Source organism: Somniosus microcephalus, chromosome 5, assembly GCF_052327205.1.
Source record: "Somniosus microcephalus isolate GS21.2 chromosome 5, FLI_Smic_1.0, whole genome shotgun sequence".
Classification (NCBI taxonomy): domain Eukaryota; kingdom Metazoa; phylum Chordata; class Chondrichthyes; order Squaliformes; family Somniosidae; genus Somniosus; species Somniosus microcephalus.
Genome location: NC_140991.1, coordinates 169,077,084 through 169,094,230, shown reverse-complemented (window position 1 = coordinate 169,094,230; position 17,147 = coordinate 169,077,084). Strand labels below are relative to the sequence as shown.

Genomic DNA, 17,147 nt, shown 5'->3' with positions numbered 1-17,147 from the left:
TATCCATCACTTTCCACCGGCAGTGGCAAGACGCTGGGGAGGGGATGAAGTGGGATACCAGCCTAAAGGCGCATGCGCAGTCCCATTCTCCCCGATCCCAGTCAATGCCACTGAGCTTGTAACCCGCCCCCATAAGCCCCCGCCCATGGCGCCGGTAGCGAGGATACATAAGGAAGGTTGCCCCACCACCACCAAGGGACCAGGGAATGGGCTGGTACTAGTGCCTACGGATCAGGTGCTGTACCAGGACTACACTACGCGGTAGCCTCCATGATTTTAAATCTCACCGAGGTACATTTGCCGGAGTGGTGCCCCAAAGAAACAGAGCAGCTACACTAGGCCCTATTAAAGGACATGTTCAGGAAGTTTTATGAGTTCGATTTCGCCAATGCTGACAAAACCGAACTGTACACCACACATCGAGTTTTTGGGTAATGCAGGAAAACAAAGAAAGGGAGTATGGAATGATGTTTTTACTGCGTTTAATACTGGGCCCTCTGTCATCAACAGTTTGGATGACATAGAGCTGCAGACCCAGATAAACAGTTTAAAAACACAGTTAAGGAAGATATTAATGGATGAGAACAAAGTAGTGGGCTCGGAGTTGCAATGAGGACCAGGCCATGACGGTCCATTTAAAGGAGATCATAGCGGAGTTGGAGAAGCATGCAAAGACGGTAAATGCCCTCATAAGGGAGGACAGAAATGCTTCTGACTAGGCTGCGCAGAATGAGGTGTGCGTGCTATACGGGGCATGGTTACTGGGCGAGGGCCGCAGTAATCTGAAGGATTTAAAACAGGGTTTAGTCCCCTCCTGGATTAGCAACAAACACCTCGCAGCCCTCCATCTGTTTGAGAATGCATTAAGCCCATGCCAACTCCAGCTAGCTTCCGAAGCCTACCCAGTCCCCGTGGATTGTGGGCGGTCCAACCACACAATCATGGCAGTAGTAGTTGGGATGCCAGTCATGGGTAGGACAGCCCGACCCACGCCGGTATACAGGGTAGAGAACATTGGAGTCATTCAAGGAGGTGCACACATTTGTTTCACGACGGTTCCACCTTACGTCATGAAGTGGGAGCATGCTATGACAGGTACTGACCTCTCAGGGTGCCGGAGCCAGACAGCACACATAATCCTGTGTCCCAAACACTTGAATGCCTATTCGAAACCGCAGTGTGGGTTCAGAGATGCTGGCGCGAAGCCTATAAATTGTACCATGGAGGCAATGGCACAAGGCCATGTTCCCCCACAGGTAGCATATACAGGAGGTGGGACATATTGTGTCACCACCGGCGCGTCCCACTACCAGCATGGACAGCATAGCTGGTGTCCGGTTAGTGACAGCAGTTTCTGTTTTAAACCCGAGGCAGAAGTTCAAGTGGCCCAGGAGCAAATTGACCCCATTCCTGAACCCTCCACTGTCAGGGCGAGGCTGGTTCTGGACCCAAGTGCAGGGACGAGGCTAGAGGCAGGTATAAAGTTCAAACAAAGTACTTTACTTAATAAACACAAAGATACAATTACACTTTAGAAGCTCTGACAAGCAACCACTTGGCGCAAAGGCTTGTCAAGACTGAGCACAGAGACAGGGGAAAAACAGAACTTATATACTACAAATCCCAGGTGAAACTCATAAGCCCAATAACAGTCAATTAAGGATTAACACAGGGGTAACCACTCATGAAGGTGCCACCTAGGGGTTACTAGGAGAACTAACCGGCACCCTCACATCCACTGTTCACCTCACTGTGAAGGAGAATTTTACCAATTTGCAGACGTACGTAGCGCATTTTGGCTACGAAATTCCCTCTCTCCCTGAACACCTTACCAAAATACTCAAAGCCATTATAGTTCTGCAGAAACATTTTTACACTCTAGAGCAGAAAACAGTAGAGATAGGGACTAAGATATTGGATATTGTGATTCCACCCTGGTGGGACATTTTCAATAACATAGAGGTCCCTTCGTGGATCAGACTGGCCTCCCACATTCTCGTGGTTTGCCAGTTAGGGATAGTGTTGTATCTAGTCTGCATCCAGTGCAAGGGAAAAGGTCAGTTGTTAGAGTTCCGAAACCAGAAGATCTGGAAGGAACATTATGTGAAGGTGGAGGGAGATACGCATGTTTGAGGGGTTTTTTTCTTGTATTTTCAATTAAAGATTGTTGTTTTGTTTGTTGTTTTTAATAAAGATTCTTGTGATGAGTTGATAATAAAGATGTATGTGTACCAAGTGGTGCAGGGGTGTTGGACCCCCTCCATGCTTGGATGTCATAGAGTCATAGAGTAATACAGCACAGATAGAGGCCCTTCGGCCCATTGTGTCCGCGCCGGCCATCAAGCCCTGTCTAATCTAATCCCATATAGAGGTGAAAACCTGTAATTATTCTATGTATGCTTATGTACACTACATTTTTGTGGACTGGGAAGTGCATGTGTCGTGGGTATATTAGATAGGTAATTACAGGGGAAGGTTGACTATGGAGGGTCAGAAAGTTTTGCTCACCTTGTAAGGATGATACTTCAAGCAAGTTTAAGTATCACAGGGGGGAGTGTAGGATTCACAAAATTTCCACATTTCCCCAAGGTTATTAATAAAAGGGACCCTATGGACAATTTAAAAAGGGTACCCAAAGATGGCGTCCGCACCTCATGACCAAAAGCCTGTAAGATTCTAAAAGCCTGAACTCTGCAGTACAGAACAAGCAGCTTTGGGAAATTGAAACTTAAAATTCATTTCTATGAAAAGGACTTTTGTGTTTGGAGGGCCAGACAGCTAAGCAAACAATTGAATATGCATTTTCGTCAAATTGGAACAGATCAATCCAGTTAGGCCTAAACAGGAGGCCATTAGTTTGTCCGCATAAATAATCGGAAACAGCTTAAGGAAGCCATCGAGGCTGGACAGGCCGATTAAAATGCATTAATGACAATACAGCCTGGACATCAGGCCATTAGGTGCGATAAACAGCCATCTAAAAATAGTTATTTTAGATTGGTACAATCATTTAAAACAGCCCGCCAAAATTGAAACAATGGACTAACCTGATTTGGCACGCAGATAAGGGGCCATTGAAAAGAGTATAACTGTAGGCCCTTAGTACCAATCGCTGTCTTGTCGCTCTTGTCTCTTGACTCTGGTCGCTTGACTCTTGATCTTGCACTCGAGCCCTGACCTCATGGCGGGTTCTCTTCACGCTCCCCGCATTAAGTTGCAACCAAGGACATCCATACCAATAGCAGGGGAGGGGAACGAGACCCGAGTCCAAAGTCACCCGGGCCACGAGAGAGGGCAGAGGAAACGAGGCGAGACGAACCGAGACGTAGAGGAAGGTAGACCCGACAAGAGCAGAGAAGGGCAGCAGAAGACGTATTAATTAAAACCCAAGCGCCGAGTTATAAGCTGAAGCTCGGGGAAGAAAGTATCTGAGGACAGTGAGACTAAGTTGGTTGGGCGAACCCCGAAATTAAGCTGGCGCTTGAGGGCAAGCCCTTGTTGAACACTGTAATGCAGGTGTCCACGCCATAACGAATATACTGGCGTTTGACGCTTGGGTAGTAAAATCTAAACAGTAAAGACTGCTAATAGTCTCATTGACGCAACGTTACCGCCGATGACCGCCCGAGGGAGAAAAAGAGAACCCATCATGATGAGACGGCGACGGCAGCTGAGGAGAAGAAAGGTGTGTCGCAGCAGCAGCTCCAGCACCGCGCCCTGAGACCACGTGGCGATGGAGTACCCCAAAGGACAGCAGCCCGGACCTCAAAATCGCGATTCCTAAAACAAGTTTTGCTTTGGATTGGTGAGCATGAATTCCTGGCCCCTCATAGCTTAATCTAGTTAGGTATAGGGGTGGGATAAGGATAAGGGGATTGTTAAAGTAATTGTTTTTTTTCCCTCGATGTGCTGTGTGTTCCCCATTCCCTGTATAAGTATATAGTTGTAGTGTTATATGCCTGTAATTGTGTTTTCTACCAGTAATTTTCTCATAAGACTGTGTTTTCGTTCCTGTTTTAATAAAATCTTGGTTTTCTTATACCGAGCCACCTGTCTACTCGAGTCTTTCTGTATCGCCGCCTGTACCTAAGTCCGGTGTCTAGAACCCAGGGGCGTGGGAGCGATTCGAACTGCTCACAAACAGTCAGGGGCATAACTGACTGGGCGCATGCACCACCCGCCACCCCCTACAATGTCCGGGCTGTATTGTCATTAATGCATTTTAATCGGCCTGTCCAGCCATGGTGGCTTCCTTAAGCTGTTTCCGATTATTTATGCGGACAAACTAATGGCCTTATGTTTAGGCCTAACTGGGTTGATCTGCTCCAATCTGATGAAATGCATATTCAGTGTTTGCCTAGCTGTCTGGTTTTTCAAACCCAAAAGCCCTTTACACAGAAATGCATTTTAAGTTTCGATTTCCCAAAGCTGCCTGTTCTGTGCTGCAGAGTCCAAGCTTGTAAAATCTTACAGGCTTTTGGTCACGAGGTGCGGACGCCATCTTTGGGTACCCTTTTTAAATTGTCCATACAGGGTCCCTTTTATTAATAACCTTGGGGAAATATGGGAATTTTGCGAATCCTACAATGTGTTAAGTGAGTGAGCAATAACATGGCAGATGGAGTACAATGTTCGGAAATGTGAGGTTATTCACTTTGGCAGGAAGAATAGAAAAACAGGTTATTTTTTTAAATGGTGAGAAACTATTAAATGTTGGTGTTCAAGGGGAACACTGGGAACCCAAAGAGTTAGCAGCAGGGACAGCGAGCAATTAGGAAGGCCAATGGCATGTTAGCCCTTATTGCAAAAGGGTTGGACTACAAGAGTAAGGAAGTCTTACTACAATTGTACAGGGCTTTGGTAAGACCACACCTGGATTACTGTGCACAGTTTTGTTCTCCTTATCTGAGGAAGGATATACATGCCTTAGAGGTGGTGCTACGAAGGTTCACTAGATTGATTCCTGGGGTGAGAGGGCTGTCCTGTGAGGAGAGACTGAGTAGACTGGGCCTATACTCTCTGGAGTTTAGAAGAATGAGAGATGATCTCATTGAAACATATAAGGTTCTGAGGGGGATTGACAGGGCAGATGCTGAGAGGTTATTTCCCCTGGCTGGAGAATCTGGAACCAGGGGGCATAGTCTCAGGGTAAGGGGTCGGCCATTTAAGACTGAGATGAGGAGGAAGTTTTTTACTCAGAGGGTTGTGATTCTTTGAAATTCTCTACCCCAAAGGGTTATGGATGCTGAATCGTTGAGTATATTCAAGGCTGAGATGGGTAGATTTTTGGACTCTAGGGAAATCAAGTGATATGGAGATCGGGTGGGAAAGTGGAGTTGAAGTCAAAGATCAGCTATGATCTTATTGAATGGTGGAGCAGGCTTGAGGGGCCGTATGGCCTACTCTTGCTCCTAATTCTTATGTTCTTATGTAGAATGTGCAAAATTAATTTTATATTTAGACTGATTTTCAAAATCAATTCATCAAAACTCTTAATAGTAACAAAAACAGAAAGAGAAACTCACTTCATGCTGTACCTACATTAACTATCTTTGTTACCAGAAAAAGGGCAGGCTGGGTAGGGAGACGCATAATTCAACACTGTTCGAACACCCAAAGGCCAGCTCTACCTCTCACCTTTAACCTCAGTGTATCTGTTCATGTTTTTCTCTACTTTATTGATACTACAATCGACATCGCTCTTCAGAACCTTCTTCTCTTGTTCATCATAATCTCCAAAGATGCATAAATACACCCTCTTCCCAGCATTCTCACTGTGCTGAAATCATGACTCATCATTCAGTTTCTTACAGGATCTCAAAATACTGGAACTCCTCAACTTTTTCAATCTTCCGTTCATCCTCTAACCTATAGGCTTTTAAAATCTAAGCATAACCACTATTTCTTAACTTATCTCAAATTCCCTCCTATATTTTTTCCAAACTTAATGGTTTCTTGCACCGTGAGCTTCGTCCTTAACCTCAGATACTCAATATAAATTAATAGGATATTTGGAATAGCTGAAATATTACAAGGATGCAACTAAAGGACAGAAGCATGGTAGTAATAGCCAAAGAGGAATGAAGCAGTCAAGGTTGGACAGTTTAGAGACATTACACTATTGAGTTACCTAGGGTTGCTTTTTTAAAATATTCATTTGTGTGCTCGGCATCCTATGATTTTCCTCATTCATTTTAATGGACAACATGTTCACACAGCAACACTTTTAAGATTATCATCTCATAAGCAGTATGATATAAGCAATTGTTTTTACAACTTAAAACAATTTAAGATGTCATCAGAAGTAGCCTGGTAACTTCTAAAGCTGACAATATCAAACTAATAATTGTGACAGATTGTAATCTGTTTGGATCTGAAGAGTTGAAAGAGTATTTTTCGTATGGGATGTTTTATCTGAGGATCAAACTGCTTAACCTCTTCAAACTCCCTGTTTATTAGTACTAGGAAGCAATGCAAAAATTCCTGTTGACAAACCCCAATAATTTTTAAAAAATGTATACAGACATGCCAGTCAGATTCAAGTGTTTGAAACTCCTTCTAAATGGTAATACAATCCCAATCTTCGCATACTGCATAACTAGATTTCTCAGAGTGAAACAACATCATGTTGGAGCTCAGCTCTGTTATTGTCATTTCACACCTCTCTTACAATGTGTCATGGCAGATGGTGCAGGCAGCAAAGAAGATTAGAGCTGGTAGCAGTTCTCCATTCAAAACCACTCTCCGTCTGCCACACTCTTTCACCACAAAGACAAAAGCTAAATGAAAATGTCACCTTGCTATGTTTCCTGTAGCTCAAATCTACACAACTATCATGCATAATATGTGACTGCATCAACATACACACATACTGCAAATCGAAATATATATAAGAATGTTTAATATGTAGATGTCTTGATTTCTGTTGCCATGTTATGAATGTATCAAGAGATACTGTAATCTGGATCTAAGAACATAAGAACATAATAATTCGGAGCAGGAGTAGGCCATACGGCCCCTCGAGCCTGCTCCGCTTTTCAATACGATCATGGCTGATCTTTGACCTCAACTCCACTTTCTTGCCCTATCCCCATATCCCTTAATTCATCTGGAGTCCAAAAATCTATCTATCTCAGCCTTGAATATACTTAGCGACTGAGCATCCACAGCATTTTGGGGCAGAGAATTCCAAACCCTCTGAATGAAGAAATTCCTCCTCATCTCAGTCTTAAAAGGCCAGCTCCTTATCCTGAGACTATGCCCCCTAGTTCTAGATTCTCCAGCCAGGGGAAACAACATCTCAGCATCTACCTTGTCAATCCCCCTCAGAATCTTATATGTTTCAATGAGAGCACCTCTTATTCTTCTAAACTCCAGAAAGTATAGGCCCAATATACTCAACCTCTCCTCATAGGACAACCCTCTCATCCCAGGGATCAATCTAGTGAACCTTCATTGTACTGCCTCCAAGGCAAGTATATCCTTCCTTAAATAAGGAGACCAAAACTGTGCACAGTACTCCAGGTGTGGTCTCATCGGTATCAGCTATTCTTCTGCAGTTCTCACCTTTTTGGAATGCAAAGTGAAAGTGACAACAGAAATAAACTGCACTAATTGAACACCAACTGAACATACTCTTTCCTCAGTCATGCATATCTTTCAATCATTTTAATATCTTCAAGAAAAAAACCTACCTGTACTAACTTGAGTTAATGATGATATAGAATAGATCTGATATGTATGTGTAAATTACACCTTAATTAATGCCCATACATATTAGGATAGTTCACATTTACAGTCTCTTTACTCTCGCATGGCCATACATAGTTTTAATGGTTGAAAAGATATGCAGGATACTTGTCCCCAGGCTCCCAGGCTTCTACCACTCGTGACCTTCACCTGGCTATTTGAAGTGTGCAAGGGCGGTCAAATGTTGCTAGACCTATTAGGACAAGCGATTTGGCAAAGCACAATATCCTGTGGCAAATATCAGTAAAAGTGACCATGAAGTTGTCCGATTGTCATGAAAAACCCAACTGATTCATTATTGTCTTTTTCGAAAGGAAACCTGCCACCCTTACCAAGTCTGCCGATATGTGACACCATTTCCACAACAACATGGTTGACTCTTCACTGCCCTTTGAAGTGGCCTAGCAAGCCATTCAGTTGTATTAAACCAGGACCAGTGGTTCAAGACGGAGGCCCACCACCACCTTCTCAGGGACAACTAGGGATGGGCAATAAATGCTGGCCTTGTCAGTGACTCTCACAACCCGAGAATTAATAGTATATTTTAAACAGTTCTAGAAGTTTTAAATTTATTGGGGGAATTTTAACATGTCGCTATAGTGTAAATGGGGAGATATTAATGGAAATGTAAATTAGGAGATTTAATGGGTAGCTGATCCAATATCACCCCATTTAAACTAGCGCCAAAAGTTCAAATGATCCTATTGTGTGCAGCTCGATTTGCTGATAAGTACCTAAATTTTGCATAAAGTGTCTGCAGAAGCAGTGAAAATACCTGTTCTGAGTGGATCGGACCAATAACAATTCACTTACCTTAGTTATCATCCCTATGGGAAGAAATGACGTAAATGGCTCTTTATTTTTTCGGGGTTTCCACTAATTTACCGCCAATGTTGTGGCAGACGATTGAGAGAACCCCCACAGAATTTGCTGGCAATTCTTTATAATCGCATTTAAAATTTTGCCCAATATAATGGTGTTGTCCAATACATTAGCCATTAGCCACATGTGGCTAATTAGGAATCCAGATGAGGCTAATTGCATTTTTGGGCATGTGATCTCAATACTCATAGTCGCACGGCATATTCATGTGTACTTTAACATTTTTGTGCATTTTTTGGTAAAGTGATGAGACAAAATCATCATGTGTGCTTTACTTCCTTGGTTATTGCTTATTGATTATCTGCTAAAATAACAACTTGTATTTATATAGCTCCTTTAATGTAGTAAAACATCCCAAGGCACTTTACAGTGATTATCAAACAAAATTTGACACCAAGTCATTAAAGGAGATATTAGGACAGGTGACCAAAAGCTTGGTCAAAGAGGTTCATTTTAAGGAGTGACTTATAAGAGGAGAGAGAGGGAGAGAGGAGGCATGGTTTAGGGAGGGAATTCCAGAGCTTAGGACCGAGGCAGCTGAAGGCATGGCCAGCAATGGTGGAAAGAAGAAAGTCGGGGATGTGCAAGAGGCCAGAATTGGAGGAGCACAGAGATCTCGGAGGGTTGTAGGGCTGGAGGAGGTTACAGAGATGGAAGGGGTGAGGACATGGAGGGATTTGAAAACAATGATGAGAATTTTACAATTGAGGCATTGCCGGACCGTGAGCCAATGTAGGTCGGTGAGCCCAGGGGTGATAGATGAATGGGATTTGGTGCGAGTTAGGCTATGGGCAGCAGAGTTTGAGGAGCTCAAGTTGATGGAGCTCCTCCAAGTCCCGTTCACCCATCACCCCTGTGCTCGCTGACCTACATTAGCTCTAGTCCATCAACACCTTGATTTTAAAATCCTTATTCTTGTTTTCAAATCACTCCATGGCCTCACTCCCTCCCTATTTCTGTAACCTCCTCCAATCCTACAACCCTGCAAGACCACTGCGCTCCTCCAATTTTGGCATCTTGCACAACCCCGATTTTAGTCGCTCCTCCATTGGCAACCATGCCTTCAGTTGCCTCAGCTCTGAGCTCTGGAATTCACTCTCTAAACCTTTCCACCTCTCTCCTCCTTTAAGACGCTCCTTTCCTTAAAACCTACCTCGTATATCCTTATATGGCTCAGTGTCAAATTTTGTTTGATAACGCTCCTGTGAAGCACCTTGGGACATTTTACTACGTTAAAGGCACTATATGAATTCAAGTTGTTGTTGCTATTGTTGCTGAGACAGTGGCCAGGGAGGGCGATGGAATCTGTGCCCAGGGAACAGAGTTTTTGGCGGGGCCAAAGGCAGTGGCTTCGGTCTTCTCAATGTTTAATTGGATGAAGTTTGGTCTCAGGAGAAGCAGTCTGACAACACAGAGCCAGTGGCGGGGTCGAGAGAGGTGGTGGTGAGGCAGAGCTAGGTGCCGTTAGTATACTCATGGAAGCTGACGTTGTGCTTTTGGATGATGTCACCGAGGGGCAGCATAAATAGGAGGGGCCAAGGATAGATCCTTGGGGGACTCCAGTGGTAACGGTGCAGGGGTGGGAAGAGAAGCCATTGCAGAAAATTCTCTGGCTACAACTGAATAGGTAAGAGTGAAACCAGGCAAGGGCAGTCCCACTCAGGTGGACAATGGAGGTGGGGTGTTGGAGAATGATGGTGTGGTCAACCATGTCAAAGACTGCAGACAGTTCAAAAAGGGTAAGGAGAGATAGTGTATATGGTCATAGTCTTATAGGATGTCATTTGTGACTTTGATTCGGGTCCTTTCAGTGCTGTGGCAGGAGCGGAAACATGATTGGAGAGGTTCAAACATGGAGTTGCAGGAAAGATAGGCAAAGATTTTGGAGGTGACAACATGTTCAAGGATTTTGGAAAGAAAAGGGAGATTGGAGATGGGGCACTAGTTTGCAAGGACAGAGGGGTCAAGGGTCATTTTTTTTTTTAGAAGAGGGGTGATGACGGCAGATTTGAAAGGGAGGACAGAACCAGCTATAGGCCAGGAAGGGAAGTTGGATGGTCAGCAGTTTAGTGAAAATAGGGTCAAAAGAGCAGGAGGTCAGTCTCATGGACAAGATTAGCTTGAAGATGGTATAAGAGATAGGAAAGAAAATAGAGAAAGATGTAGGATCAGCACTAAGATAGGGGGAAACCTTTTGGGATGTTTGCCTTAGTAGGCAAAGGGAAGGGAGGGATCTGGCAAAGGCAGCTGAATGGATGGTCTCAAAATTAGTGAAAAAGAAGTCCATGAGCTCCTCACACTTGTTGATAGAGGTGAGGATGGAGGGGGCAGGGTAGACGGGTTTAAGGAGATAGTTGATAGTGGAGAAAAGAAGCTGGTGGTGTGTAACATTGGTGAAAACATCAGACTTTAGTTCCATGGAAACACCAGCAATTCATGAAAAGGGGTGCTGTCATTGTAGTCAGCTCGACCAATCAGAATAATCACTCCAGACCAGCAGAAGAAAGCTAGCCCCACAAATAATGATCAGCTCCAACAGGGCATATCATAGCAAAGGGCAAGCAGCATCCAAACGCCTTCTGGATGGAGAGCAGATGCCGGCCTGGTGTTGTACGAGTCAACATTCTCAGCAGTCACTCTGATGAAGTCAAAGTACTGCTCACAATTGCAGGACAAAAGCGTAGAAGCTACACTAAGCTGTGTTGTGTCTGATGAATTCATGCCAGACTTTGATGAAAGAGAAAGACTGCAAAGTTTTGCACTGAATGGTGGTAGATGTTTGTAAAGTAAATATACATGTCAAATACATTAACCTGTATTATGTGTTAGGTGTTTCCTACTAAGATTAGTGCACATGGCTAAAATGGTGCCACCATAATCACGCCTGTGGTTAGTGAGCAATTTCTATTAGACAACATTGCAACATAACACACAGGGAAAAAACTCCCCGAATGGCTCTGAGCCTAGCCAACAAAAACATCACCATCCAACAACACTCTACTGATTACTTATAATTCAATTTGTGCTAAATCAAAGGCAGGTTATGATGTGATGCATGTCTAGTCTAAACCCAGCTCCCAGCAGGTGTACACCTAATATGAAAAACTTCTCATAACATGGATAACCCACAATGCTGGGAGTTAAAATTGAGCTCCAAGTGTTTGTCCAACATGGTCTATGGGTTCTAACATCCTTCATTGGAAAGCAGGCCTGTCAAGATCTGTATCCTGAGGTAACTGAGAAGGCCAATCAACATAACAGATCTGAACTCTGCACCAGCTGGCCCCATAGCAACCTACAGATTTGCGACCCTTCAGCACTCGGTTCATGTGATTCATCCTGTTCTTCCTCATCAACATCACAATGGCCGCAATTTTGCTGGCACTCAGCAGACCCAATTGCTAGCGGGTCAGCTGTGAAATTTTAAATTATTCACAGCGGGTCAGGAACCCTTTGTCAAAATGCGCACAACTGCATTTCCCAATGTCAGGTCTGCCAGCGCTGAGTAGACCCGACAGGCAGTGGCGGGGGATCCAATTCAAATCATTAGTGGCTTGTTTACAGCCACTTAGCAATGATTTTTCCCAGCTTTTTAACTTTCACAGGTTTCCCACAGGTTTCCCGCTGTACCTAGACCTTGTCAGTGAAGCTGAGGCGGGAGGTCATTGGCCATCGAATCAGCTGATAAATTGGCAGCTTTAGTTGCCAACTCAAAGCTCCCAGCTGATTGAGATATCATCCCTTAAGCACTAGCATCTCTAAACTGCATTTCTACTACAGATTCAGGATGCTGCAAGTCTTTACACAAGTCTCCATGCAGTCTGACCTCATTACCTCTCCCACCGTTGACAGATTGCTTGTCATCTCTACTTCACCTGCCATCAAATCCATCAGCATGGGTGCACTTTATACTTTCTCACCTTGGTCCTCAGAATCTGACCACGATCAGCCCCAACATCAGCAGCATCAGGCACACGAGCAGCAGCAACAACCATACCAACCTTCTCTGCAATCACCTGATGCTGCACAGGACACAGGGCATCAGCACCCGACCACATTGCTGCCCAGGGCTCCAGGGATGGCCTCACCATGGCCACATTTACTTCACTTGACGCTGCACACCCTGGCTGCCACATGATGCAACAGGCTGGCACCACCACACACCAACAGCATAAAGCATCCCTACAATGCCCAAGCCATTCCTTTCGCACTCAGCATTGCGGGCGGTACTGTTATGTCTCACCATTCACTGCAACTCACTAAGCCACTTCCAAAGGTGCACACAAATCTGTCTAAGAAAGCAAAGTGCTGACAATAAAGATTTCAATGTTAAACAGCACATTAACAAAAACTTCACATGAACATTGGCTAAAACACACAAGTGCCTACCCTTGTGTGTTGTTAGTTGGTATGAATAGACTAGAATGAGGGTGAGTGTGAGGGATGGCTAGTGAGATGGGGGAGTGATAATGTAGATAGAGATGGATGGGTGGAGGTGCAAGGTAAGTTGGTGTGAGTAAGGATGTGCAGGAGTAGGTTAAGGAAGGCAGAGTGATGAGGGTGTGATGAGTGGCACAGCAGGATGATGTTGAGTGTGGCTTTGCAGTAAAGTTTCGTGATCTACTGAGATCATTGAAAGATTTGCACCACTGCAGCCTGGTCCTCCTAAGACATCCCTGCTTGTGTCCTCTACAATGTGCAACCAGGCTGTGTTGGTCTCCTGGGGAGGTCTCTTCTGCCCATTGGAAGTGAAGAGAACCTCCCTGCGTGCTGTGACTCCCTCCATAAGCATAAGGAGGGAGTCATGGGAGAGCCTGGGTGCAGCCGTGCCCCTCTGTGCAGTGCTTGTCAGTGTTTGCAGCACCTCAATGCTGTAGAACACTGACAGCACAACTGTCAAGATTAATTTACGCATGGTCCCTTTAAGGACACCAGCTGATGATGCTGATGCCATCAGACCCGCCTCCTTCAATTGGCCGGAAACTCACTGGGCGGGATTAACAAGCCGAATCAGGGGAAAGTCATGTTGGAGGCCAGGGCGGAGCCAGCAGCGGGGTCGGGATGCCGGGATGGAGCCAGCAGCGGGGTCATCACTGACGTTGCCCACCTCGGACTCGCCATGGTAGGGAAAATCACGGCCTATTAGTACATAAGCACACATATCCATTTGGGTATTTTGTCTATGTGTTGTGAGCCCATTTTCCTTAAGTAATTGCTCCCCAGCCTCTGCGCCCCCCCCCCCCAGACAAGAAATTGGGTCAGCCACAGCAGGGTCAGGGTAGTTGGAGGAAATGTCACACCAACCCCCTTCCAGCAGCAAAATTACCCCAGAAGAAAATCAGAAAATCCTGCCCAAGGAGTCCAATGCGGATAAAAAAACGGCATGTGCTGTGATGGGCCAAATGGCCCATTATTGTATTGTAATATTATATGATTCTATCCCATAATGTGAGTCCTCCACTAGAAAAAAAATCATTTGCACATACATCACCCATACCTAAACTGCATTTTCCGTAAAAATGCATTTTTCCTTAAAAAATGCACCTAATAGCAAATTAATTTACAGTAATTTTCTTGCCTTACCTCATTTTTAAATTGTAAATATTCCTCCAGACCTCCTTCCATGTCTTCACTGCACTTGGCCCAATGTGCCCAGGCCTCTGAATGATTGCTTCCTCAGCATGTTTAATGCCGCTACCTCAGTCCAAAAAGGATATCAAGATTTTTCAAAAACTCAAATCAACTGGACTTCCAAGTTTCAGGTAGTGAAAGTGGTTTTCTTAACATCTTACTGTGCCATTTCACAACAGTTTTGTACAAATGGATTAATGAAATCTTCATCACTTACAGCAGTTCAGTAGCTCATTAGCTGCTTTACATGTGTCACTATTATAGGTGAGTTCTTATTGGCTTTTTCATCATCCCAACAAATTTGTGTTGCACAAAATTAATTGCAACAAAATCCTGCACAGCAGCCTTTTTGATTGGCAGAAAGTTAAATTTACAAAAAAATGTTATTAGCCCTTTTTGTGATAGAGGAAAATATAGCCCTTTTTAAATGTGAATGTTTTACTCTATTTTTAATGAGTGTTATATGAAATATTAGCATTAACATTCACTAACTTTTTTTCTTACAAATTGCACAATGTACACCACTGATAATATATTTCAAGGACAGTGGTCAGATTGTCTTTTCCTTCCATTTTGTTTCCTGGAGATACCTTTCTCATAATCCCAGAGAAGGAACCTCTGCTGTCTCTCAGAAGAAGTCACTACTGTTGTAGAAACATACCTTACTCCAGGCAAATGGTAATAAATTCTACTTCAAGCCGTGACACGCCCCAGTTTGAACTGAACGCTAATTTTGTCTTATGCTGGTAATATAAGTTAATTGTCAGTAGATGAAAGCGTAGTTAACACTATAAAATTGCATTTCGCTGTTATATTCTGTTCTTGGTACATTGGTGCTCCACTGCTTATGGTGCCTTTAAGTTTAATAACCAAACGAGTCTCATTCAAACACAAGGTGCCCTACATAATGTGACATAAACCTTTCAACCTCAATAACATTAGTAATCACACCCTTCCCCCACCCTCCCCTATATGATGTTAGCACAGCAAGCAAACCTAACTGTTCAAGCAATTACAGCAGCGGGGGATCAACATGTTATTGCAAACCGAGTAGCTGGTTTCCAATGACGAAATTTAGAAAATACAATGCACCAGAATTCTTAAAATGCACCCTCGCAGGTGTGTATCAACCAGGTGCATATGGATGTTTACTAACTCTATGTGATATCGATAAAACTGTAGATTAAGTTCTTATTCGTGCATATATGGAACTCGCGTCGTTTCTATCTCAATTAATGTATTTTTGCCTTCGTATACATGAAAGTCAGTTCATCATATCATGTACATATTGTTAGAACGATCTGTGAGAACTAGTTACACGACCAACAGACGTAAAAGCTGCATTTACATCAAATAAACTCTTTATCTATTCGTCACAATATCGCACATGAAATATGACAGCAAGTTCCAGCTACGATGGATGGATGAAATTACCACCTGTATGAACTAATACGATACCAACTCATCGCACGCAAACGACTGCGAACGAGAAACCAACAGATAGGAAGGTTACTGGGAGAGAACTGATTATTATTCCCTCAGCATATTGTACACCCAAGTATCCTCTAACTCGTCTGAAATATATCGTTTGACATTTGCGTGAACCACTCAATCTATTTTACTGATATATCTACTGTTTGTAAATGTGATGATCAGTGAACAATCTGTAAAAAATACCTGTGTGTGTACACAGTGATGTCAAACATATCTGTCAGTAAGTGTTACTTGGTAGTTCCGAAAACCTAGTTGTTGGGAAGTGTACAATTTATGTTTTCACTTTGTAATAGTGTTTTAAACATTTTGCCTTCTACCGCTCCCAACTCGTGATCGAAGGCGACCTCCTAAGCTGCGGACCACAATATCATGACAGGATTAGGTGGATTTCGGAGCCACGACTGACCTTTCGGCAGCGATTTAAACCCCGCGAAGTTGGGTGAGAAGCTGAGCGAGCTGCGATCGAGTCTAACCCGCCATGTTCCTCGGAAGCAGGATGAGGAAGAGAGACGGTTAATGTTTGGAAAATCCAGTCTGCCGCCGAGCTGTGATCAGAGCCCGCACTAGTGGCAACACACGGCTTTCTAAAAATAGCAATCCAATAATCTGAGGAGTCTAAAAAACACAAAGCATGTTCATACCACAGCGGAATGAATACATCAGAAGGGAGAAAGAGTGTTTGCAGTGTACGTGATGGGCAACGTTTATGTACAAAAAGGAAATAGAAGAAATGTAGCCATACTTTATAGACTGCATTTGCACATATATAGTTTATATATTTACATACTGTGTCCATGTATGCAAATTGTTACACATAAAAACATGTGCAGTTGTTATTAAAACGCCTATTTATTTGCCATATGTGGCTAAATTATATTTACAGTAATATCCATCTAGTCAAATCAGCCTTAGATGAAATAGGCATCGGATTCCATTCCATTCCACGCTTACAGCCATAACTGGCTCAATAGTAGTGGGACCGACGGCGTGATCATAGAAACCATTTAAATCAGAAGTATTTGAAAATGTGGAAAAATACTCGGTGTTCAGCTCCCATGCCTCCACACTGTGACATGCAAATAAAATCACAAGAATTAAAAAAAACAAGTACTCGACTGGCGGTGTTCGTAATTCCATTCCTTGCTGTTGCGCATTCATTTGATTCTTGAAGAGGGGAGGCAATCTTATTCTGCATTCAAGATATATAAACATGTGTTGCTGCTGCGATATGTTAGAAATCATGTAGAAAGCGAATTTGGAAAGCGAAAGAAAATGCACAACCGAAAACTCCCATAGAAATTAAAATATTTTGGATCGAGGGATATTTCACTTGATAAATATGTTGCAAGCGATACCAACAATAAACACTTCCCTACATTTGGGTTATTTTA

The 17,147-nt window shown here is 43.5% G+C and overlaps 1 protein-coding gene across 1 annotated transcript in view; it reads right to left on the bottom strand.

The window, feature by feature from the left end:
* Positions 1 to 16,300, bottom strand: part of LOC147117434 (histone deacetylase 9) — a 1,471,293-nt gene extending 1,454,993 nt beyond the window's left edge. Inside the window, exon 1 of the mRNA XM_085988432.1 lies at positions 16,163 to 16,300. The gene's annotated coding sequence lies outside the window, so the exon portion shown is untranslated. The remainder of the gene's footprint in view (positions 1 to 16,162) is intronic.
* Between the last annotated feature and the right edge of the window lie 847 nt (positions 16,301 to 17,147).